The sequence below is a fragment of the Schistocerca piceifrons genome, chromosome 8 (assembly GCF_021461385.2).
Source record: "Schistocerca piceifrons isolate TAMUIC-IGC-003096 chromosome 8, iqSchPice1.1, whole genome shotgun sequence".
Lineage (NCBI taxonomy): Eukaryota > Metazoa > Arthropoda > Insecta > Orthoptera > Acrididae > Schistocerca > Schistocerca piceifrons.
In genome coordinates this window covers 361,666,881-361,691,681 of record NC_060145.1, presented here as the reverse complement: position 1 = coordinate 361,691,681, position 24,801 = coordinate 361,666,881, and the positions used below count along the sequence as shown (strand labels likewise).

At 42.1% G+C, this 24,801-nt stretch overlaps 1 pseudogene; it reads left to right on the top strand.

Annotated features, from left to right (window-relative positions):
• The first annotated feature begins 6,278 nt into the window (after window positions 1-6,278).
• On the top strand, window positions 6,279-6,395 carry LOC124712622 (annotated as a pseudogene).
• Window positions 6,396-24,801: the final 18,406 nt, after the last annotated feature.

Sequence of the window (24,801 nt, the reverse complement as noted above, 5' to 3'; positions counted from 1 at the left end):
AAAATATAGAAAGCAGATGGCAGATATAAGGGTCGAGGGACATGAATGAGAAGCAGTGGTTGGGAAGGGAGGGAGACAGGGTTAAATCCTATTCCAGATGTTATTCAATCTGTGTATTGAGCAAGCAGTAAAGGAAACAAAAGAAAAATTCGGGGTAGGTATTAAAATCCATGGAGAAGAAATGAAAACTTTGAGGTTCGCCGATGACATCGTAATTCTGTCAGAGACAGCAAAGGACTTGGAAGAGCAGTTGAACGGAATGGACAGTGTCTTAAAAGGAGGATATAAGACGAACATCAACAAAAGCAAAACGAGGGTAATGGAATGTGGTCGAATTAAATTGGGTGATTCTGAGGGAATTGGATTAGGAAATGAGGCACTTAAAGTAGTAAAGGAGTTTTGCTATTTGGGGAGCAAAATAACTGACGATAGTCGAAGTAGAGAGGATATAAAATGTAGACTGGCAATGGCAAGGGAAGCGTTTCTGAAGAAGAGAAATTTGTTAACATCGAGTATAGATTTAAGTGTCAGGAAGTAGTTTCTGAAAGTATATGTATGGAAGTGAAACATGGACGATGAATAGTTTGGACAAGAAGAGAATAGAAGCTTTCGAAATGTGGTGCTACAGAAGAATGCTGAAGATTAGATGGGTAGATCACATAACCAATGAGGAGATATTGAATAGAATTGGGGAGAAGAGGAGTTTGTGGCACAACTTGACTAGAAGAAGGGACCGGTTGGTAGGGTATTTTCTGAGGCATCAAGGAATCACCAATTTAGTATTGGAGGGCAGCGTGGAGGGTTAAAATCGTAGAGGGAGACCAAGAGATTCAGAAGGATGTAGGTTGCAGTAGGTGCTGGGAGATGAAGAACCTTGCACAGGATAGAGAAGCATGGAGAGCTGCATCAAACCAGCTACAAGAACCCTGTATATTACAAAAAATGTTCAAATGTGTGTGAAATCTTATGGGACTTAACAGCTAAGGTCATCAGTCCCTAAGCTTACACACTACTTAACCTAAATTATCTTGAGGACAATCACACACACCCATGCCCGAGGGAGGTCTCGAACCTCCGCAGTGTATATTACACACACACAGTTATTAATTATGTATGTGATCACCACCGACGGAAATGCAAGCTCTGCAACTTACTTTTATGATGGCCGGTGGGTTGCTAAGGAGTTCTTGTGGTAGGGCGTTCTGTTCCTTCACCAGCGCTGCTGACAACTACTTGATGGTTCAAAATGCCTCTAAGCACTATGGGACTTAAAATCTGAGGTCATCAGTCACCTAGAACGTAGAACTACGTAAGCCTAACTAACCTAACGACATCACACACATTCATGCCAGAGGCAGGATTTGAACCAGCGGCCGTAGCGGTTCCATACTGAAGCGCCTAAAACCGCTCGGCCACACCGGTCTTCCAAGTACTTGATGGTCATTCCTGCATGTGCTCGTGCTGCAGTACGTCTGCTCACCGTATCCCACACGTGCTCGATGGGATACGGTCAGCACAGTCCGTTCGCCGAATATCCTCTCTTTCCATAAGCTGCGCTTATCGATGCGGTAGCGCGTTGTCGTCTCTGCAAATGGATTCATGGCCTAGTGAGCCCTTGAAAACCCGCTCAAGGGGGACTAGCACTGTATCACAATAATGTTGGTGAGTGATGAAAGTTTTTGAGGTTGGTACGCGCATGCAACATTATACCTCCCCATACCATAACACCTCCACCACGAAATTGATCATGTTCGACAATGCCGGACGTACTCTTATACGGTGGGAGATAGGAAAGCGTAATGTACCCAGGCACATTCTCGAATATGACCGTTGTGCAGTCCAGGCGTTATGTAATTCGGAGGTATTATGTTGCATGTGCATACTGACCTCCAAATCTTTCAAACGTGACTCTGTACTGTTTACCCCTTGTGCGTCTTTTCAGGGCGGCACTGGGCTCTGACTTCATTTTTTGTGGGTAACAGTATGGAATCACATCGAACAGCGCATGTGGAGCAACTCCCGGAACGGAAGGATATTCGGCGAATGGACTGACTTTCCTGTTCCCTGCGATTTAGTCCCATCCAGCACATGAGAGATGCGTCGGGGATAATTACAATGACATGCAAAGCACCAATAACCACTGAGCAGTTGTCAACCGCTCTGATGGAGGAACGGAACGCCCTACAACAAAAACTACTTACCAACATTGTGGCCAACAAGGAGCGTGCAGTTCAGGCCGTGGTGCCCACATCTTCTTAAGAACCATGCCACGCCTTTTCTAATGCCCAAGGACCCATCACTAATCGCGCTGACTTCAGTGCAGTTATTGTATTTGAATAAAATTGTGTTAGTCTCATTCCATATCTGTTTCACTTACCTTTTGTACTACTGTGTAGCAGGTCGTTCTTTGTATAGTTCCTGTTCTCCCGAGCTGTATTATTCATCAGTGACACACCGACACACGATCCACAGTTACTTTTGTCCTTAATTATTGGACGCCATTAAATTATCTTAAAATTTCAGAAAATGTTTGAAGTGTACTAGGTGCACGAATATCGATCTCAGTCTTCATTGATTGTGAGCCTGAAACGTGACGCTCCCTTCATACGTTTTCATTCGAGTGAAGCTCCCCACAGATGTGCGCAGTAGCCTGCTCAACTTCGCGCTATGCTCTTTCTGCTAAAATGCGGATTGTTAGTAATAGTATTTTCTTCGCGAGTTCTTTGTGCGCTCGGTGGAAGTTCGGGGCATGAACGTCTTTACTGGTAGAGTTAGCATCTGCAGAGTATTCGGCTGCAATATCTAGAGACAACGGTCGTAACCGCAAAACCCTATTTGCTGTTTTCTTTGGTGAGATCATTTCTTTATGTCTCTCTGCAAGACACAATTGCATTTTTAACTGAGAAATTATTTCAGTGATTTGCATGATGTAGTCATGTACATCACAGCACATATTTGATATTTTTCCATCATTTATGTTTACTTTGACTGGCTTGTTTTCAGAGCTAATGAGAGTTATCTCTTAGTTGCAGCCAATATTTTGTTAGTATAAACTGTAGGTATTTACTCACAATGTTCTGCCAAATTCTTTTTGTTTGTGTCATTTGGATCTTGGTGTTTTCCATGCTTCTTTCACTTTCTATAATATCCGACTGACCGTCGACGACTACTGATACAAATATTTAGAGGAGATATAGCCCCCTATTCTTTTACTTTCATTATTGAATGTAAGTAAGTGAACCGTAAATAGTGTGACTTTTCCTGAATGGCATAATCATGTGTAATTAATGATTTCGTTTGCTAGTGTGTTAGTACCATAATGTTGCATCTGTGACTACTTGTATGATAAAAGTTACATAAAATTTATTTCTACTACGCAAATTATTAGAGATCGTGCCAGGCACTGATTATTCCGAGAAGTAACTCTTTTTAATTCAGTCCTTTCCTTATTACATTCCCTTGCAGAGCAAAGCAATGTGCATATTTCTTCGGGTTGTCTGCTCCATTGAGGTACGTTTGGCGAGTAGTAATGAGATGTAGCAAAAATTCATTCTGTTAGTCATGTGTGGAATCCAAGGGAGACTGTATACAGTTGGAACTACACCCTTGCTTCAACTTATCTTTGAGCTTATAGACAAAGCAACTGAGGTATCATCATATTCGGATGTGTAATACACGCCGTATCATTCGTCGATGCTTTGAAATTTCTGTGGGCTTGTAGACAAACCAGTGGAGATGATATCATTTTCTTTGTCTAAAGCGTAATATTCATTTCCCCGTTTATGAGTGCTCCAACACTTCTTATGGTTTGTAGACTGACCAGTGTGGACATTACTGGAATTACAGTATGGCAGAACCATGAAAGTTGAATAGCGCAAGAGAATACACTTTTTATCAATGAATCAGCTCTGCTGGTGTGGAAATCTTGACTGTTAATTAAGGAGGTGGATTCAAATGAATACGTTTTCAATATCTGAGCGATAAAAAGGCTCGCAATGAACAGATTAATGTGGCGATATGATATACATCAGCGCACTCTTCAGACTGAAGGCCACAAAAACACTGAGGGAATCCTTCAACGCACGAGAACATACACACACTGATTGTAGTACCTGGACACTTAGTTGTCATTAGTATGGCTCCTATCAACCCTTCGCATTTATAAGAACTTGAACTCTGCTGAAGACTTTTCTGAATGTCTGTGGAGGAATGCAAGACCACTCACTTTCAAGAGCCGAAACAGAGAAGATAGTGATGTAGGATATTGAGATCTGCAACGAGGTCGACATTCTGACTCACCACAAGGACATCCCGTTGCGTTCAGGTCGAGACTCTCGGCAGATCAATCCATTTCAGAAATGTTATTATCCACAAATCATTGGCCCACAGACATTGCTTTATGACAGGATATATTTTCAGCCAGCGACTCCGAACTCTTTTCTACTGTATGCCACACAAAATGCTGTAAAATGGGCTCATGTCTTTCCTCATGTAGCATTTTCTTAAGCACAATAAGGGGACCTCACCATAAGTGGAAATATACCCCCACACCATAAAGGAACATCCTCCATACTCCAGTGCGGACATTACACATGATGACAGGTAACGTTCTCCAGGCATTCGCCAATTCCAGAGCCTTTGTGGGGCGGCGCATTGGTAAATTTTCTCTATTGTTGCCGTTCTCAACACAGGCTCTCTAACTACACTGTTGGCAACCAGAAAGTGATTAGCAAAAACGTGATGCCTGTAATTAAAGTTCACTGTGCCCACTTTGATGGAGAAATAAAGTTATTGATCATTGAAGTTCATTACTCTGAGGATTTAGGATGTCTGGGATTCATAGAAAATGCAGTTTACTATAGCAATTTTCACTATATTATGAAAACGATAAAGTGTCAAGTTTCAAATAAATATTTAATCAAGCAGTGCTACTATTAGCTATTGTACTATCAGAGCTGTTCAGAGTCTATTGCTGATCATATTATCCCAAGATAACGAAACTGTTCAATAATCGTTATCGATGTAGATGTTCAAAGTGAATGCTTGCCAAAATTTGATGTTAATACTCGTCAAACGCCACGCTAGTAATGATAGAAGGTCTGTCCTAAGGGATACCTGAAAATACGACATACGCAAAATGGGAATAAATCACTGGAGTCGTCCCGAAATTAACACTTTACCCTAATGCGAACTCATTGTTACGTGTATACCGAGTTGCGTAATAGGGCATCCAAGGCTATTCCTTGCAACTGCACAAACGCGACGTGGCTTCCGACACGCAGTGCGCGCTGATACGAATCTGGAAGAGAACTGGGGCCTGACTTGAGCTCACAGCGCTCTTATTTATATGGACGCGGTGCGGACCGCCGAAGGCGCAGCCGACAACATTTGCCTTCCTGACCAGCCACTCGGGCTAATAAAGCACCACTTCAAGTTATTAAATAATTAACTGCTTCATTCGCTGAAGGCCAATGAAGCTCTCAATTTAACTGTGCAGTCAGCACACAGGTAAGTATCTATAATAAAATTCTCATGTGGCTAGGTTAAATACTTTTGGCGAGAGAATTATTTTAGTTGCGCTACACGCAATAGATGAGCTCTGAACTTGCCCTTTGGAGAGACGCTACAGCTATAGTTTTATAGCTGCCTTTTGGAAACTTCTCACATCTTTGTTGTTATAGCGTATCTCTGTTCTACCTAAATCTATCTTGCTTCCGTACCCTTAGGACACAAAAACAGAAAATCATGAATTTCAACCAAAATATTACTTTGTGAGATCCAGCATGCTGTTTCCATTAAATTACAATGAAAAAGGAATCCGAATATAAATTTTCAAGTTTCTAGCACCTTCCTGCTGCGCCAATGATTTTTATGTAAAACGTCCAAATTCCGAAAACTGAAAGTTAGTAAACTGAAACTTAACACATCATCATTTTAGCATCATTCCTGGCATACTATTATCTTTTCAGATTATTTACTTTACTTTTAAGGTATTGCGCAACATTCATGACGTCATAGCTAGTTACAGCAGACTAGGCTGGCACACAATGGAAAGCATATGAATTCTATATGGCGTGAGTAGGCTGCTTCCCTACACCTTCCATCGTATTTCCACGGGCTTTAGCGTGATTAATTTTCCCGAGTCACCAGTTGTAGTCCTTGACCATCAGTGACGTCACTCTTTACACCTAATCAAGTGTCGCTGAGTATTGACAACAGAGATGAGTGGTTCGCTAGGAACTGCTCCAACAATGTACACCATCGTTTAAAACCCTATGGGCAACGGCCATGCCGCAGTGGATACGCCGGTTCCCGTCGGATCACTGAAGTTAAGCGCTGTTGGGCGTGGCTGGCACTTGGATGGGTGACCGTCCGGCCGCCATGCGCTGTTGCCATTTTTCGGGGTGCGCTCAGCCTCGTGATGCCAATTGAGGACCTACTCGACCGAATAGTAGCGGCTCCGGTCACAGAAAACCATCATAACGACCGGGAGAGTGGTGTGCTGACCACACGCCCCTCCTATCCACATCCTCAACTGAGGATGACACGGCGGTCGGATGGTCCCGATGGGTCACTTGTGGCCTGAAGATGGAGTGCTTTTTTATAACTCTATACACACAGTCATTGTGCTAGCTGGACTGCCGGAAATACTATGCAACTCAGAAGTGATTCGTTCCACTGATTTCACACTATATTTTTAAAATCACCCTCCTCAATGTCTGACAGTCCCTGTCCGTCAGTACGTGAGGGCTGCCAGGTCTTCGTTTAACTTTGGTTGTTCCTCACGATTCTGCTTCACAGACTCATCATCAAAGGTCAACTAGCGCAGCTTTAGAAGTGTCGACATGTCCCTGATGGATTTGTTCTCAGGTGACATCCAATCACTAGTCCACATTCGAAGTCATTGTGCTCTTCTGATTGACCCATTCTGCTTTGTTGCTTCCATACAGACAATACAAAACACTCTTTCTCCTTTTTACAACGGTGGGTCCACCTCTCTGGAGATGTCAATTACACATTACATTACATTACATTACTTTTGACCAGACAGTGTATCTGGCGAGCAACAATTTTCTGAGGAGGACCATGAGAACACTAGGAACAAGCAATGAGTAACATCTGAAATATGCCACAGAAAAATATCAAGCAACTTAAATATGAGCATAAAAATGAAAGTAGAGTCATTAGAACGAACAGGCAAGCGAAAGTTTCTGCGTAAAATCCGTAACAATCTAAGTAAGAAGTTAATACGTCTCAAGCTAAAGCTTCACCTTTGGATGAGCAAATACAAAAGAAATAGTACTGACAAGCGGAAATAGTAGCACAACACAGTAACAGATGGAGACTTGATGAGGGGCTGAGGATTTAAAAGTTATAGATTATAGATGAATTATCATCAATGTTTTGTAAAGATGGAAAAATACTGCTTAAAATGATGCATGTTGTGTTGGCACTACTACCGCTGTTTTCTTCATTAGATACAAATTTGTTTAATTTCTGAGCTAAGATTACTATCGATCCAACAAAAGGAGGACATGTCCTCTTTTTTCGTATGAGTTTGTGGCAAGCATTTCTAATTTTCGTAAAATTTCCGACGTTTTACTATACATGAATTTGATATTTAGAATGCTTCTATTGATTTCTATAAGTTTTATCTAATATCTATCCTATTATTGGTAACTATTCTTATTATGTTAAGAATAATAAATTATGTCTATATCAATTCACGTGGGATTAAAGAAAGGATTCCCTGCAAGAGTGAAAGGAACGTTTTTAAACTGTTGATTACTAACATTAAAGACCGAACCCACTGTTGGACACTTAGTCAGACGGTTGCGTGAGTGTGAAGAAGAAATGTTCCTGTCATGTTTCGTCCTATTGGCTATTATTTTCTGTAAGTAAAACACATTTCGTGATTCAAACTGCTGTTAACACATTAGCAATGACCAACGAACTGTTGCATCAGCTCAGGTAACTGTAGCAGAGAAACAGATTTAACCTTGGATATAAAAAAAGGATAAAAAATCTTGAACTGCAATAACACTGCATATGCCGAATAATTTTTAGATCCTTTGAAAACTAACCAGTTTTTTTCCCTTCCAAGTCACACTTCAAGAGTGGAGTTGGTTTTTGCCTTAATTACCTCTTAGTATGCTCAAAAAACACCATCTCACACTATTGAGCAGCGGACATTCTTGGTAAAAAAGTGTTGATATCAGCATCAGCCCTCTTTAGCTGCGGTACAGCTGAAGTAATTGTGCATGTTACATTTTACTGACAGCAGCATCAGCATTTCGTTATCATTCCAGGAACCGCATATGAAGGCCAAGGAGGGGAGGATTGGGGAGTGTGCCTGCCACTCGAATTTCTGCATGTACCCCCACCTCCACCTCCACCTCGAACAGCCCTGCTCAACAGCCAATGGCATTTGTGTCGTCATATGCACTCCCCCACTCTAATGCATAGTTTCTGCGTTTGCACATTTGTGGGATGGAAGTGTACTGTAGCTCGCATGCAGGTCATATATCATTGATATGTCCATCAGCTGCCAGCCACAAGTGCATGCGCCCCCACTATCCTGCAGATTGCATGTGTGTTGTCAGCACGGAGCACCCCCGCCCCACACCCCTAGAGCAGCGAATGGCATGTGAGTGTTTGGCATGCGGTGCAGCACCGTGGCCGCACTTTTCGTTGAATTTGTAGCACTAGTCTGCATGTACCACGACGTTCGTGCGTTTCATGAGAGTGAGAGTTACATGTAGGTCATGCACGTAAGCACGCGAAATCCGACAGATCAGCCAGTGTTGCTGACAGTTACTACATGAGCATATGTGGTGTTTGTAATCCGACACTCCTGCATGTACTACTGAGTGGTGGTATTTGGACATGATACTATAACTAATACTATGATGTCCTGCGTATTTTGGAATTGTTAAAAATGCCTATCTACGCAAGAAGCGTAAGCGATTACAATAAGTATTCATCTACCTATATTTATTGTTACGATTTTGCATAACACTATACATAGGTTTATTTTTTCCAGCGCTATTTCAGGAGTTCACAGCAGGAGCAGGTCGTAGGTTTTGAAAATATCGATGAATATTATTTTGTCGTTGTATTTTTGTCGTTTATATGGGCTCTAAGTATTTGAAATATTAGTCCGCCTTTCTCGCTTCGCGTTGCCATTCAGTTTCTTGCCTTTATATTTTTATTTTCCATTTCACCATGTGGTGAAGAAACTTCCTATTGCTGCGGTATTCTAGAAATTGGGTGTCACAAATAATTATTGCCGGTATTTACAGCAATCAGGAGAAGTAAATATTCCCCGAACACTTACAGTTTAAACTTTCTAAATGCACGACGGACCGCCTCTGGCTCTGAGGCGCTTATCGGCCACGAGGTGTGATTTTTGGAATGCTGAGCACCACACGAGCATAGTTGTAGGTAAGATAAAAATGATGGCAGTAGAAATCTTGAAAATATTTACAGTGATCGATAAACAGTCCACTCACTTGTGTGGATGTCAAGATGTATATCAACACTGCCTGCTAGGATGCACTGCAAGTATTAACCTCGACGGTGATGAGTAGCCGGCCGGAGTGGCCGTGCGGTTCTAGGCGCTACAGTCTGGAGCCGAGCGACTGCTACGGTCGCAGGTTCGAATCCTGCTTTGGGCATGGATGTGTGTGACGTCCTTAGGTTAGTTAGGTTTAATTAGTTCTAAGTTCTAGGCGACTGATAACCTCAGAAGTTAAGTCGCATAGTGCTCGGAGCCATTTGAACCATTTTTGGTGATGAGTAGGAAAAAGAATTGTTTCCTTGTATGCAAAGTGAGGTCATTCTGCCAACGTGGAAATAATGTTGTTACAGAGAAAACAGTAAATAGGCTGTAAATTACAACTACTGCATATACTTCAAGCAATATGCTCTCCTTTCTAGTTCATTGCAAAGACACTTATTACAACAATAAATTGATTTATTATTGCCCAAAAGAATTCAAATGATCTAACGACGTCATGTGAGAACAATGTCCACAAATCATTTAATGCTTGAAGTACCTGTAGCATTTATCAACGATGCGATGTTTCTCTCCGTTCGAGGAGTCAGAAGCAGAGAAAGTATAAAATAATGAAGTCACAGAGGTAAGACTATACATTCAACTACCTAGACCATCATAAATAGATTTGCTTAGGCAGCTTTGTGAGGGTAGAGAATAACAAAGTTATTCTTGTACAAAAACCACATATACATTTACGTAGAAAACAACTATTTCTTTACGTGTGCCTGGTGTAGATGTAATGTGTGAACGCAGTATCGTATGGAAGCAACAATGCTGAATCATTTTTCTTTTCGGCATTCTGTAAAGCAGACAGTATCACTGCTGGCATCCACTTGCGCAGCTACCTGTACTTGCAGTTCGTGTGTATTGGGACGGAGCATGACAGCATGAGAAATTCAAATGAAGAGTACAGTGGAATATTATACCTGGGACAGACTGAATCGTTATGGGGGGGGGGGGGGGGGGGGGGAGGGGGTTGATCTGTGCGAGACTCCATAATACCCTGTACCATTCAGTCCTACGTAATTTCAATTAACGAACACCCTACAGAACGTTCTGCTGTCTAGACGTACCCACCCTCGCGGATGTGTAGTGCATGAAAGAAGCCATCCCTCATCTATTAGAGATGGACATTATGTAAGCCTGCTAATGCTTTGGTTTGTGATTACTACTGGTGAACCTGAATAATCCTACATTTCCAACACAAAAGTACAGCGCCTCGTTAGCTGGAAGCATTGCAATTTTCGCGTCCCCGTTACAGAACCTTTTCTTGCGATGACGTTATGATAGTGAAAAATCTGTGATCAAGCGGAGTGATGTAATGTTAAAGAAGGAGACGTGTGGAACATTTAATTATTGGTTACGTAACAAGTTCTCCATATTCATCATTGTGAGACACGGTATCAAGGCAAAGCTACAGTTCTTTCTTCATGGGAATGACAGTATGGCAACAGGAGGAAGTTTGAAAGTAACTTCATAAAAGAAACAAATATAAAAGATTGGTTAATAAATTGGAGATGAACCATGGATTATTTAGTGTACACCATCAATACGAGACAGACTTCCATGTGAGAAGCAGAAGCTGAAACAAACAAAAATTACCAGGTCGCAGGATGAAGACTGCATCGTTATAACACACAGAAAGAGAGAGGAAGTCTTTTCTGAAGGTATTTATCCGGAGCGTTGCCATTTTTGAACTTTAAACATGAACGATAATCATTTTAGAGAAGAAGAATGCTGGAGATTAGACGGTTAGAGCACTTAGCTAAGTGCTGAACAGAATTGGGGAGACAAGAGATCTGTGGCACAATTTGACAAAAATAAGGCATCGGTTGATAGGACACCTTCCAAGAAATTAAGGGCAGAGTGTATGTCCTGTACTCCAGATGTTAAATTATCAGATTTTGTGACAGCCCATCTTGAAAACTATTAAGACACCAACTTTCAATTTTCCTTACATTAATGCACTTTTGTGGATATACTGAACTACAACCATCGCAAAAATTGTATAATCGATTGTGTCACGATATTTTTCTCAAACTCTCAATTTACTGGAAAAGTTTCTACAGGGTATGGACATAAAAACGAAACAACAAAGGATATTTTTCTTTTGGAGTTTCATATGTGTTGAATTTTATTCTTGGCACACTGTGATAATTTGATTTTTCTACCTTCGGTACTTTTTGAGATAATGGGTCATTTATAGCAAAAAATGTAGTTCTGAGGTACTGAGGTTCAAAGCTTTTTAATTACGAGCTTTTACACAGGGTTAGGTATCTATTTCTTTCATGCACTAGAATTGTTCTGGAGCATTATCTGTGTCCTCCACATTGTCATAGTTGCCCAGTGCTTACCTTCCTCTTTCCTTTATTGCTTCTCTTGTCTTTTGCTCAGCAGCAGACACTGCTTGGCCTACTTCAAATACAACCAGTTCTTACAAACCTGTAGCTGTTTTCACTCCTAATCTCACTCTTACATTCCCCAGAACCTTCATTCTTTTGTAGGTCCCACCATTAAAAACTATTACAGCATCAGACGCTACAAACTGCAGAGTCACTAGGCCAACAAATACATTTATAGGCACATGGCACTACACAGCATTATTGAAGAATATGTTCACACTCAGGATCTTTCTTTGTAAACATTCATTTATTAACTCTTGATTTCCCAAATCTTTGAAAATAGGGTTTATTGTCACTACTTTTGGCAAAGGTTATCAAAAAAAACTCAGCTTGCGTGTACTTACATAAAGCACCAGTACGCGTGGTCACTTCAGATACATTATTGTGGTTGTTTACACTTCCTTCCCTGATGAACGCGTGTTTTCTATCACATCACACGAAAATTCGTATCTGGTTTATACGTAGCCTGCAAATTTGCATTTCATAAATACGCTTTCAGCACACTACAGAAATTGAATTGCATCAACAAGTCTTCGGAGTGAAGACTACAACGAAAGAAAAACAACAACATTCTACAACAGTCTATTGTATCGAAGCATTGATAAATGATACATCAGCAGGACAGAGAGCTTATGGGTATTCTCACCATGCCTGTAACTGTCGGCTTCTAGCACTGAATACAGTGTAATCAATTTACGCTACGCCTTTAGGAGATTTTGCAATACGCTTAATAATAATAATAATAATAATAACGATGCTAATAATAAAATTTTGTACGCCCCTCGCTTGTGACATAACGATTTACTGTTTCTTTGCTTTAGAAGCTTGGCGGAAACATGCACACGCGCTTGGCTGCTAAAGGCAGATGGGAAGCTCTATAATGTATGGAAAATGAGAGCACTCTGTTTCGGGTTAGAAACCCCAGAATGTTGGAAATCAAAGTAGCTGCCTTCACCGAGTGAACACGAGGTCCAGCGGCAAAATTTGTATTTTGGTATAAGGGGTCTGTGGTCTTATGTCTTTCGCTCCACAATAATAAAGTAATTTTTATTTATTCGTTTTATTATCAAAGTTTCCTTTGTTAGTGAAACTAGCCTCTTAGCAGAGAAACAGCAGTTGTTTTTCTACCATTGCAACGCGCAACATAATGCAAAGAGTAATGAAACAGCAACCGTCAGACGTAACATGTTTACTTCTACCGTAGTGTGACAGTATACAGCTCTTCTATAATCCGCATACCAACCTACGAAATGTGGTGGAGGACACAGCGTGAACCACTGACATTCCCCACCATAGCTCTTCTACTCACGAGTGGTTCACCGGATCCGCAAATAAGCTGCAGACTTTACCCGCTAGGTCATTTGTCTTTATTGTGAAATGCACTAATTATACAGCATGTAACAAATGCAGAACTGATCCATTTACGGATGTTGCTGAAAATGTCGAACGCCATGATCACGCCACAGTAACAGCGATGCAACAGTGTACGACCAAGATTCGCAGCAGTTTGGCGAGCTACTGGAACAGGATTGCCGCGACCAGTTCGATCTTGTCGAAAACTAAATGCAGCAACTGTGAAACGAACGTATCCTTGAACACCCCACTCAATTTTAATCGGTTGAGCTCTTGTCCGTCCTGTACAACTTCCGGAAGCTGGAATAGATCTGTTGTAACTAAAGGGCGTTGAAGGATGAATGGTGAGTATTCAGAGATACAACAGGAACCATCATTTAAGAAAAAGTGTCTAGGAAACATGGGATCAAGCGTGTGTGCCTTAAGGGCAACTCAAACAACTGGATCAGCATATCTCTTCACTTAACATCACAAATGGAGTGGTTAGCGTCTTAAAATAAAACTTGCGTACGGTTTCACTATTTCCGCTCCGCAAGCTGAATTTTACACCCGTGATTCCCGTGACCATACCAAGAGTGGTAGTGTTTTGTTGGAGACATGATTACGTTTTGTTCATTCCACACCGCTCTGTGAGTCATGATATACTACAAGCACATGGCGTAACTGTTACATGAGGCCCCGCTTGATGGTGTTTAATGGGATGAAAATAAATACTATCGAATGAAAAGAAACAAAGTGTTTGCTATGTATTAAAAACTGCCTGCCATGCGCAGTAAAATAGCTTCTTATAGGGAAAACATCTAAAATAATAATTCTTCACAAATCAAATATTATTGTCATATCATAGAATCACATACCTGTGAGCAGACTATGCTGACCTATTTCAGGGTCTTGTATAGCCTATTCTATCTAGAGAACAGTCCCAGAATCACACAAAAGCTCAGAACTGCTTTGGATCGACACTCAGTACGCGCACGTACAGGCATGGACGAAAGTTGTTGGGTGCTACACTGAACACACGCTTTATCTTGCGTTTGATTCAGCTCGATCAAACTCACAGACTGTTACTAGTACAAAGGAATAATTTCACTGTGACTTCATTTTACTTTTAAGTCAGCACTACAAACATCCGAAATTTCGACAAAAATTGTTATTGACTTTCGATGTACTTTTTGTACAAAAATAATGTCGAAAATAAATCACATTTCATCTGGTACAAACCGGAACTCTGACGGAAATGTACAACCCAGGGATAATCTCAGTTAAATGTGACGTATAATGCATCATTTCCCGAGGCGAAAGCTATGCGGTTGCCCGATGATCCTCATTACGAAAAACATGCCGCTGTTTTCATAATTAACAGGCTGTTAAGTTGTAATACCAGCCACGCTGCAGTATCTGCTCTCCCCTCTAGTGAACTGGACGTACTGAGAGCGCAGTTCCCGCAGAACTGTAAACATCGCCATGCGTGCTGCCTGGAGAAAGTGCTGCTTCCTTACGGGGGAGTGATAACAGTCGGTGAATGGCTGTCGTTCTTTATGCTACATAATAATAAACAAGAAGCATTGCATCCTCAGCAAATGAATGTTACCGGCACAATGTCTTTTCTACAGATTTTTCATCTTGGAAGATTTTCCAAGCTTTTCTACTTCGTTGTAAATTTCCTTGACATTCTTTATAACAGTGATTTTTGTTGTATTCGACCATGCCACAATTCTTTCGATCATCTTGTTAACGGACATACACAGATTTCTATTGTATTTTTCTCTCTCGGAGTAGACGTGTACATACTAATGCTTTACGTCCACTGACCTCAGACGAGTCCCCTGATCAGATGAACGGAGTCAAATGTGTCTATTTACAACATCTGACGAAATTTCTTGTGACATTGTTCAGCGTAACAAAGCACGCAACGATTAAAATGGTTCAAATGGTTCTAAGCACTACGGGACTTAACATCTGAGGTCATCAGTCCCCTAGACGTAGAACTAGTTAAACCTAACTAACCTATGGACATCATACACATCCATGCCCGAGGCAGGATTCAAACCTGCGAACGTAGCAGCAGCGCGGTTCCGGACTGAAGCTCCTAGAACCTCTCGGCCACAGTGGCCGGCGAAATTGAAATAGTAAATCCCGCAACCATAAGAAATACAACCAACAAAATGACAGCACACGGCGAACGATCACATAGGCAGGAAGTTGCTGCCAATTGACGCACAGCGCAGCCGGCAATTTGAGTTGTTGCGGTAGTGGGAAAGGCGACTGCCAACAGTAGGTGCTTACTGCGGCTACAAATCTGGTGGAAGTCTAGATCTATATTTACATCCAAACTCTCGAAACCTAATTTTATGTGGCTTATGCAGCTGAGGAAGAATGATATTTAAATGACTCTGTGTGCACTGTAATATCAACCTAATCATGTCCCAAGATACCTACGGAGGTTATGTAGGGTTACATTAAATGTATACGCACTAGCGAATATGGACAGCTGTAGGATGGAATGACTACAATGGAAAATTTTGCCGAACAGAGACTCGAACGCGGATTTCTCGCTTATGGTGAGCGGTCGCGTTACCATTTGGCTGTCCATCCACGACTCACGGCCAGACCAAAATTTCTAGATGTCACCAACCATGCGTCTGCGACCGGTACTCGACCATACATCACGTATATTTCAGTACATGTGAGACATTTTATTTGAAAGCCGCTTGCCCGGTGTCGGCGGATAAACACGTTACTGCAGTCAGTGCCTGTGTTATTCTGAATTATGACGCAAAGTTCCTTTGGGCATGAACGCATGTCCAAAGCAACTTTGCATCGCAATTCAGAATAACACAGGCACTGAAATATCGTAAGTATGGAGCTGTGGTACTCGTATATTCCACAAGTCCTCATTTACAACGGGTGCTTGAAACAATTTTAAGTAGTTTTTCTCGGGATAGTTTGAGTCTATCTTCAAGTGTCGGCCAGTTCAGTATCTTCAGCAACGCTGTGAAATTTTCCCCAAGGTCAAAAAAAGTTGTTATCATTTCCCTGCATGTATTGAATATCGTCTGTTAGTCCTATTAGGTACGGATCTCACCCATATAAGCAGTATTATACGATGGCTCGCGTGAGTGTTTCGTATATAGACTGCTTAATAGACCCATTGCGCTTCCCTATTATTCTGCCAGTGAACAAAAGCTTGCTTTACCTACTTCAAAACCTATAACATCGTTCTATTTCATGCCCTCACGGAGTGTTACTCCCGGGTATTTGTATAGTCGGCCGATTTCAGTTGTTTTTTTTGACCCTGTAGTCGTAGTGCAGTACTTTCCTTTTTTTCTGTTGTGAACAGTTTCACATTTTCGAACATTTAAAGCAAGTTACTAATCTTCGCATCTGTTTGAAATCTTAGCAAGATCTGACTGAATATTTATGCACCTACACAGTACTTCGCTGTAGATAACTGCATCAACTGCGAAAATCATAGGGTAACTAATAATATTATCTGCAGGGCACTAATGCACAACATGAAGAGCTGGTTCCAAACCCATTTACCGTTGACACTCCTACGTCCATGACTCTCCCTTCAATGTAACACGCTGCGTTCCCCCTACGAAAAAAATTCTCAATCCAGGCACAAATTTCACTTGATAGCTCATACTATCTTACTTTTGACGGGAAAAGCAAATGTTAGACTGAATCAAATGCTTTTGGAAACTCGCAAAATTTTGCATCTACCTGACTGCCTTGATTCATTTCATTATATAACGCGAGAAAAATGCGAGTTGGGTTTCACTTGTTGGATGGCTTCGAAAATTGTGCTGGTTGGCTTGCAGGAGGTCATTCTGTCCGAGGTACTCCAATACTTTTCAGCTGAGGATATGTGCTAAGATTCTACTACAAACGGATGTTACTATCTCTGTTGTTGACTGGAGTGCCCTGCGTTTTGTCCCAACTACTGGGCTGGATTTTTCGTTGGAGGGATATACGGTAAATTACAATTAAAATACAGTCTATCTCAGTCTGGAACCGCGCGACCGCTACGGTCGCAGGTTCGAATCTTGCCTCGGTCATGGATGTGTGTGATGTCTTTAGGTTAGTTAGGTTTAAGTACTTCTACGTTCTAGGGGACTCATAACATCAGATGTTAAGTTCCATATGGCTCAGAACCATTTGAACCATTTTTTTTTAATATCACCTTGCACGATCACAGGTTAATGAAAGCGCGCGATACGCCACTGCAAATGTGACATGCCGGTGCATTAATGACCTGTGTAACCACCAGAGTGTTGAATGCAAGCACACAAACGTGCATGCATTGTGCTGCACAGGTGCTGGATGTCAGTCTGTGGATTGGAGTTCCATGCCTGTTGCACTTGCTCAGTATAGGGACAGTGCCATTTGGGGATGACGCTGGGTTTATCGTCTGCTGATGCCCCGTGTATGCTCGACTTGAGGCAGGCCTGTTGATCGGGTAAGCCAAGGCAACATTTCACCATTATGCAGAGCTTATTGGGTTACAACAGAGGTAAGTGGACAAGCCTTATCCTATTGGAAACACCCTCTGGAATACTGTTCATGAATGGCAGCACGACAGGGCGAATTACCAAATTTACATACAAACTTCCAGTTACCGTGCGTGGATATCCACGAGAGTGCTCCTGCTGTCATACGAAATGGCACCCCCAAAGATAATTCCAGGTGTAAATCCAATATGTCTAGCATGCAGACAGGTTGGTTGCAGGCCCTCCGCTGGTCTTCTTCTAGCCAACACACGGTCATAACTGGCACCGAGGCAGAATTAGCTTTCATCCGGAAACACAACAGACCTCCACTCTGCCCTCCAATGACCTTTAGCTTGATACCACTGACTTCGCAAATGGCGGTGGTTTTGGATCACTGGAACGCACTCTACAGGGTGTCTGGCTCGGAACTGCACTTAAAGTAACCGATTTTTAACAGTTATTTGTGTCACTGTGGTGCCAACCACTGCTAAAATTACTGCTGCAGATACAGTACGATGTGCCTGAACCATATGCCGAACACGACGGTATTTCCACTCGGTATGCCACTGGCCGCCCTTAGCCTCGTCTTGTTGGGGCCGTACGCTCCCGTGACCACCGTTACCAGCAGTCATGTACAGTGGCAACATTCCTGCGAAGTCTTTCTGCAATAACACAGAATGAACAGTAACGTTCTCGTAGCCTTCTTACACGACCTCGTTCAAAATTTGTGAGGTGCTGATAATGGCATCCTTGTTACCTTAGAGTCAGTCTCACTAACATCAATTCACCCCGCCCTGTCTCAAAGGTAACTAAAGCTTACGGCCGTTACAGAGTGTATTTAAAATAAACCTGATTCTCATCCACATAGTGGAGCTACTAACGCCACTCTTATGCGACTGAGGCGAAATTTGAACATATATCGTCTTTCAGATGTAGCAATATGCCTACCAACTTTCGTTTATGCCGCGTAACTGCTTCTTCTTGTTGCGATTTTTTTTTCCGTCGGAGTATCTATACCACTCACACTTAGTGGTGCAAGAATCAAATTGAGATAATATCCCTGCGTTTTCATTTGTAAAGGAAGATCTGAAAACCCAATTCAGCGTTTCTTTTGTTGCGTTGCTACTCTCAATTTCCATCTCTGTCGCATCCATGAATGTATGGACATTAACGTTGGCACTACTGACAGCGTTTACATACGACAGAATTTCTTTTGGTTTCCTGAGGGGTCCTTCGATAATATTCTGATACGTCGGTCGTTGAAGGATTCAAGCAGTGCCCTCTCGACAGCCAAACGCGTTTGATTCTTATGTAATATGCAGTAGTCTCTGTTTCGTTAGAAGTTCCTTAACAGAGTTTGGATAAATGCGTGCTACCATTTCCTCCTTAGCTTCACTCCATTAGTTCCTAAGGGAATTTTGAACGTAGTATAGAAACGCTGATACAGGTGGCTAAGGGAAGATCATCGCAGCTACCACGCTGCTGCAGTAATCGATCAAACGATGTTGCTGGTGATTATGATCAAATCAAATGGCATCGCATCGTATCCAGTACAAGCTCAGTGAGGGAAAGATCTGGCTATTAACCAAACCAGAGGAGTCGAAGAACAGTTTTGCGTTGGGAAACGATACAAGCATGTGCACGAGAATGTATCTCTCTGTCGTTAAGGGAATGGCAATTATCTGACCGTCTCCTGCACTCCTCAGTGCTCCCTTAACCAGTAACAGTGCCTAGGGTTAGACCTGTATGTCGGCATCAGGTTCAGTTCAGTACTGTCTGCTCTTCTGTCGATGTGTTGTTCGCAAACCATCAGAGGCAGGATCACGTCTCACTATGAAACACGACATTTTACAGCACAATTTATCCCTCCATTCGAGATTTACGATACTCTGCAACACGTTAAATATACTGTCACGTGATGTGAAGAGCTCGGGGACCAAGACCATCATTTGTGGCTGAGCTTCCTGTACCGGTTCCATATGATCCTGGCGAACAGTATGAATTCCGCATTGGTCCTGACTTGTGCTCAAGTCACCATGTGATCAGCGGTGGCTGCTGATGTGATGCTGAGATCCATGCGTGAATGTGTATGCTGTCACCGTCGAGAACCAGGGCGAACGAATATGTGCCGCTCTCTTTCGCTACCAATACTGGTACAAATCAAACATCTTATTCTTCGTAAGGGGCAACTAGCCTCCTGTAGACCTCTATGATGATAAAGTAAATGTACGCATATTGCACGTCGACTCAAAACTATAATTTTTCCTAAACCAGAATGGTACTCGAAAGCAACCTATTTTTTAGAAAATCGAATTTCCTATTGGCTGAGAATTTTCTTCCAGCATCATATTCTAATCGGCCACCTGAAGATCAAAATTGATGTGATCACGCACAATGATTTCTGTCTGAATATCCGGTCCTTATAAACGGTTATCATTCACATATTTCGGCATATACAACCAGAAAAGCAATTCTTTCATTGTTTCTGCTTGGTGTCGTAACATTTGCGCGCTATATGGATGTAGGGTTGCCGAACAACGCAGATGTCAAGCATATTTATTGGGAGTAATAAAATAACTCAGGCAAGTTGACATAGCGAGTTATTATTTCCCCCAACATCCCCACATAGATATGTAGAGTTTCCTTTTTTCCGAGACGCTGTTGTAGAACCGACTATAATAGCGGACACGTCACGTGTAAGCGAAAAATGCATGTGGCATGAGCGTATGCACCTGATTTCACACGTAGCCCAACAGACACGATACAGCTTTGACTGACAAGCAGGAGATGTTGCGTTAGCAGACTTAGGCAGGCACCAGGCATAGTGCTGAGTCGGACAGTTATCAGGTTCTCGACATTGGTTATGTTAAGCTGCTGGTAACACTCCACCCCCCCCCCCCCCCCCATCTCTGCGTGCACCACACAACATCACACACTGGACTAGGAGGCGTGGTGTAGCGACAAGTCGTGTTGTCAGGGTGTGTGGTGAAATCCCAGCTGACTGTTACGTTTAGTCTCTTCATACGTTTATGACGTAAAAGATATCGCTTTTGATTCTTTTTAGCACTGTTTCGCTAAAACTGTTACATCTCTATAACACTCATACGTCCACAGAACCTACTGCTGAGAAATCTAGCACTACAGCTTTGAACTGCTTCGGTATCTTCCTTTAATCGAGCCCGCATTGGACTAGTGTTCTGTTCACGATTTCCCTTACAGCTGAATCACATTTTCCTAATAAATTCACCTCGTAAACAGAAGTCGATAATTCGCCTTCCCTCTTGTAGTCCTTATACCGTCGTTCCATTTCACGCAACTTTGCACGCTACACCCAGATATTTAATCGACGTGACTGTGTCAATCAATGCACTACAATGTTTTCTGAAACATCCTGCTATCTTGGACCAGGTCTATCAAAAGCACCATATAACAAGGAATGTATGGTGCTTATCTATATTATTTCGTGCACTTTGTGCGCCTCTAGGTGCATGCAAGGTACTGTATTAGCACAACCCCGTCCCCAGAAAACACGTTGCAGCACTTAGTAAACGCAAACTGAATTCTCAAAGTTTTGTTTATATTCATTTATACTACGATTAGGAAGATTTGACCAAACGTTGTGTCATGTGTCAGGCATCTGGTCTCAGGTGTCAAGTGCAAGACGTCAGGCGTCATACGTCATGTGTTAGAAGTCACGTTTTTCTGATACGTCATCGCACTTGCAATGTGATCGGTAATATGTAATCTGAAGCCTCATTGTGCATCCGGTGCTTTCCAAAAGACAGATATTTAAGTAAAATGTACCGGGTTGGAAAGACGGAGATCTCTTCTTGATGGGGTATGTTGCTCAGTATTAGGATTGGCGCTTTGACAGCCTAAACAAAGTTTCCGACCCTTCACAGTACTAACGGTCCCGAAGGTGTCCGGAAAAGTAATCACTTGGATCAATTTAATAGTTGTGGAATATTCATCTAATGAATATTTCACAATACGAAAGGACGTAATTAATTATTACTGTACCGTTTCGATTCCAAATCAATCAGATAGGGCAAGTCAGCAAATCTCGTTTTACGTAATCACAGGTTGGACAGCAATCACGACGGACAGTAAACTGTTTAACAACATTAAATGAAAATTTCATGCCGATTCCAGTAAACTACACGCGGAGGCGGCGCCCGGTCTAGCTATCGAAGGTCACCGCTGCCCTGATGTTCATCCGACATAAATATTCTTTTACAGACCAATTAGTTTCCCTTAAATTCTCTGGTTTAATCTACACTATCGTTTCATCATGTGTTACGCAAAGTGTGTAACTACCTTCATCGGATTAGTTATACGAAACACTGCAATGTTCACCGTAACTCACAGTCCGCCCAGATAGCTGAGTGATCAGTGTGACGGCTTGCCCGGTTTCGATTCCCGGCTGGGTCGGAGATTTTCTCCACTCAGGGACCGAGTGTTGTGTTGTCTTCATCATCATTTCATCCCCATCCGGCGCGCAGGCCGCCCAATGTGGCGTCGAATGTAGTAAGACCCATGTCAATGACGACAAACGCACATTTCTCTTTACCGTAACTCACAAAGACAAAGGCTTACATTGGTTGCTTGTATTTCGCCTTTGCATACAGGAAAACAAACTGCTAAACAGTTTAAGATTTCGTACCGTATATGAGGGTAGACATCGCTATTGTCAGTATAAATTCTCCATTGTCTGCAGAAGGCTGTTTCATGAACTATTACTCATAGCAACGAAAACTCTGAATACGTGTCAACTGTTGTTTTGAAAAAATCGTAAAATTACAACAAAGATGTAATTATTAATACTATAAATGAATATATGTAGTGAGCAACACAGTAAGATCATCAGTAGAGGAGGAGGTTGAGAATTTGGACATGTAGACGTTTCAACATTTTACCTCATCCAATGACAGTAGCACGAAACACTGAAAGACAAGTCGATAAAATACCAGCGAGTATGATGCCCAGTATTATCTAGGTTATCAACGTGAGTGACTGTGGATGTGCAACGGATACATGAATCGATACTTACAGGAAATCTCTTACTGTCTAATACTGTGAACTTCGATTATCAAAATCAGTCACTGCGAAATATGAGACTACGGTTCAGACTCGCGTCCGACCATCCTGATTTAGGTTTTTCGTGATTTCCCTAAAAGGCTTCAGACAAATGCCGGAATGGTTTCTTTGAAAGGGCACGACCGATTTCCGTCCCTATTCTTGAGGTAATCCTACAGGATCGATGACGTTCTGTTTGGTCCCCTCTCCCAAACCAACCAAGCAACCAATACGAATGTTGAAAAGCAAGAAGCTCTCAAAAATTCAGTTTATTTTGTTATCGGTGCACATGTTGAAGAGTCATTGTGGTACTGGGGCCAAAGATACAGAGGTACGTTTAAATTAATGTAGGCACGCTGCGTTTTCAGCAAACGAAAACTACGCTTAAATGCATACCGACTGTTTCAGTGTCACCAGTTTCTTGACAGTACTGTACAATGGTCGTACTACCGTCTATTAACTGTAGATACCATGACTGCTGAAAGATCGTTGTCTCGTTTATAACTGCTCCAGTTTGTTGTCCGTCCTGAATGTAGTTTTCTCACATTTGCTGTTAAGCAACCGCCAATTTAGAACGTGATAATTCGACAATATAGCAATACTCTATATTTCTACAATTTTTTAGTTTTGTTAGTTTATGTGCCAACGAGATGGAATTAGCCCTTGAGCACAGAATTTTATGAAGAATGTTAATTTATGTTTATGGGGGTGGCATGAGATCACGTCAGTTTCTGTACATGTGAACGTAGGTTTCCTAACATTCCTACCTCAGGCTTCTTATTCTTATTTTCGATTCTCAGATCAAGATAATTTAAAATGCCTTGTTGCTCACGCTCAACGGTAAATACTAAATAGTTATGCATTTTGCCAAGTTCACTCGCCAATTTATTTATTTCTTCCTCAGATCCTTGATGTACTATAAATATATCTTCAACATTTCTTCGACGTGTTTTATAGTAGTACTTAACATTTCTGAGGCGGCGGCCTGTTCCTCATCTTACCCCTTATACACTTACGTTCAGAAAAAACACCTTGAAAGACTACAGACAGGACGTTCATATTCACAGGATACGTACATTAGTATGTTCTATAGAAATGATAAGCATTTCAGTCACATTGGTTCAGCATGACTCCCGTTGCCTAGTACACACAGGGTCTGCCATGGTCCCGATTTTGGAAATTTGTGGTAGGTATTATGGGACCAAACTGTTGAGGTCATCGGTCCCTAAGACTACTTAAACTAACTTACGCAGAGGACAACACAGATCTATGCCCAAGGTAGGACTCTAACCTCAGACAGGGGGTAGGGGAGGGAGGGATTTGGGGGGGGGGGGGGGATCCGCGTGCGTCGTGACAAGGCGCCCCTGACCGCGCGGCTACCCCGCGACTGACTTCGATGACTGTAAATCCCGAGTGTCGTGCACAGGTATAGTCATCCATGAGGCATTCACCTGGTTCCAAACTTCATCTGTGGCTGTTGACATTGGATCACAGCGCGGAACACTTTTTTTTCGTTGTATTTGGTCGAAGCGGACATCACATAACATCCATTGAAGTTCGTTGTTGATGTTTTCACTTAGTTTTTTTATTACAGAGACACGCCAGGTCTCTGGCCGAACACGCTGAGCTGCTGTGCCGGCGTACGTTGTTTCACCAGACAAGCGTCAAGTCTGGTGATCTGGAGAGCCAAGGCAAGAAACTGACATGCTGTGACAGCAAGAAGGCCCATAATGTGCAGTAACATGTGGTCGTGCATTGTCTTGCTGAAAAATGGCGTCTGGAGTGTTGTACAGAAAACATATGGCAACGTCAAACTCGTCACAGCGCCCTGGACGCGCACTAACTGTGATATGTAGTTGTACCCAGTAGCACCTAACAGCATAAGGCCTTGAGTTGGCGCTGTATGTCTTGAATGAAT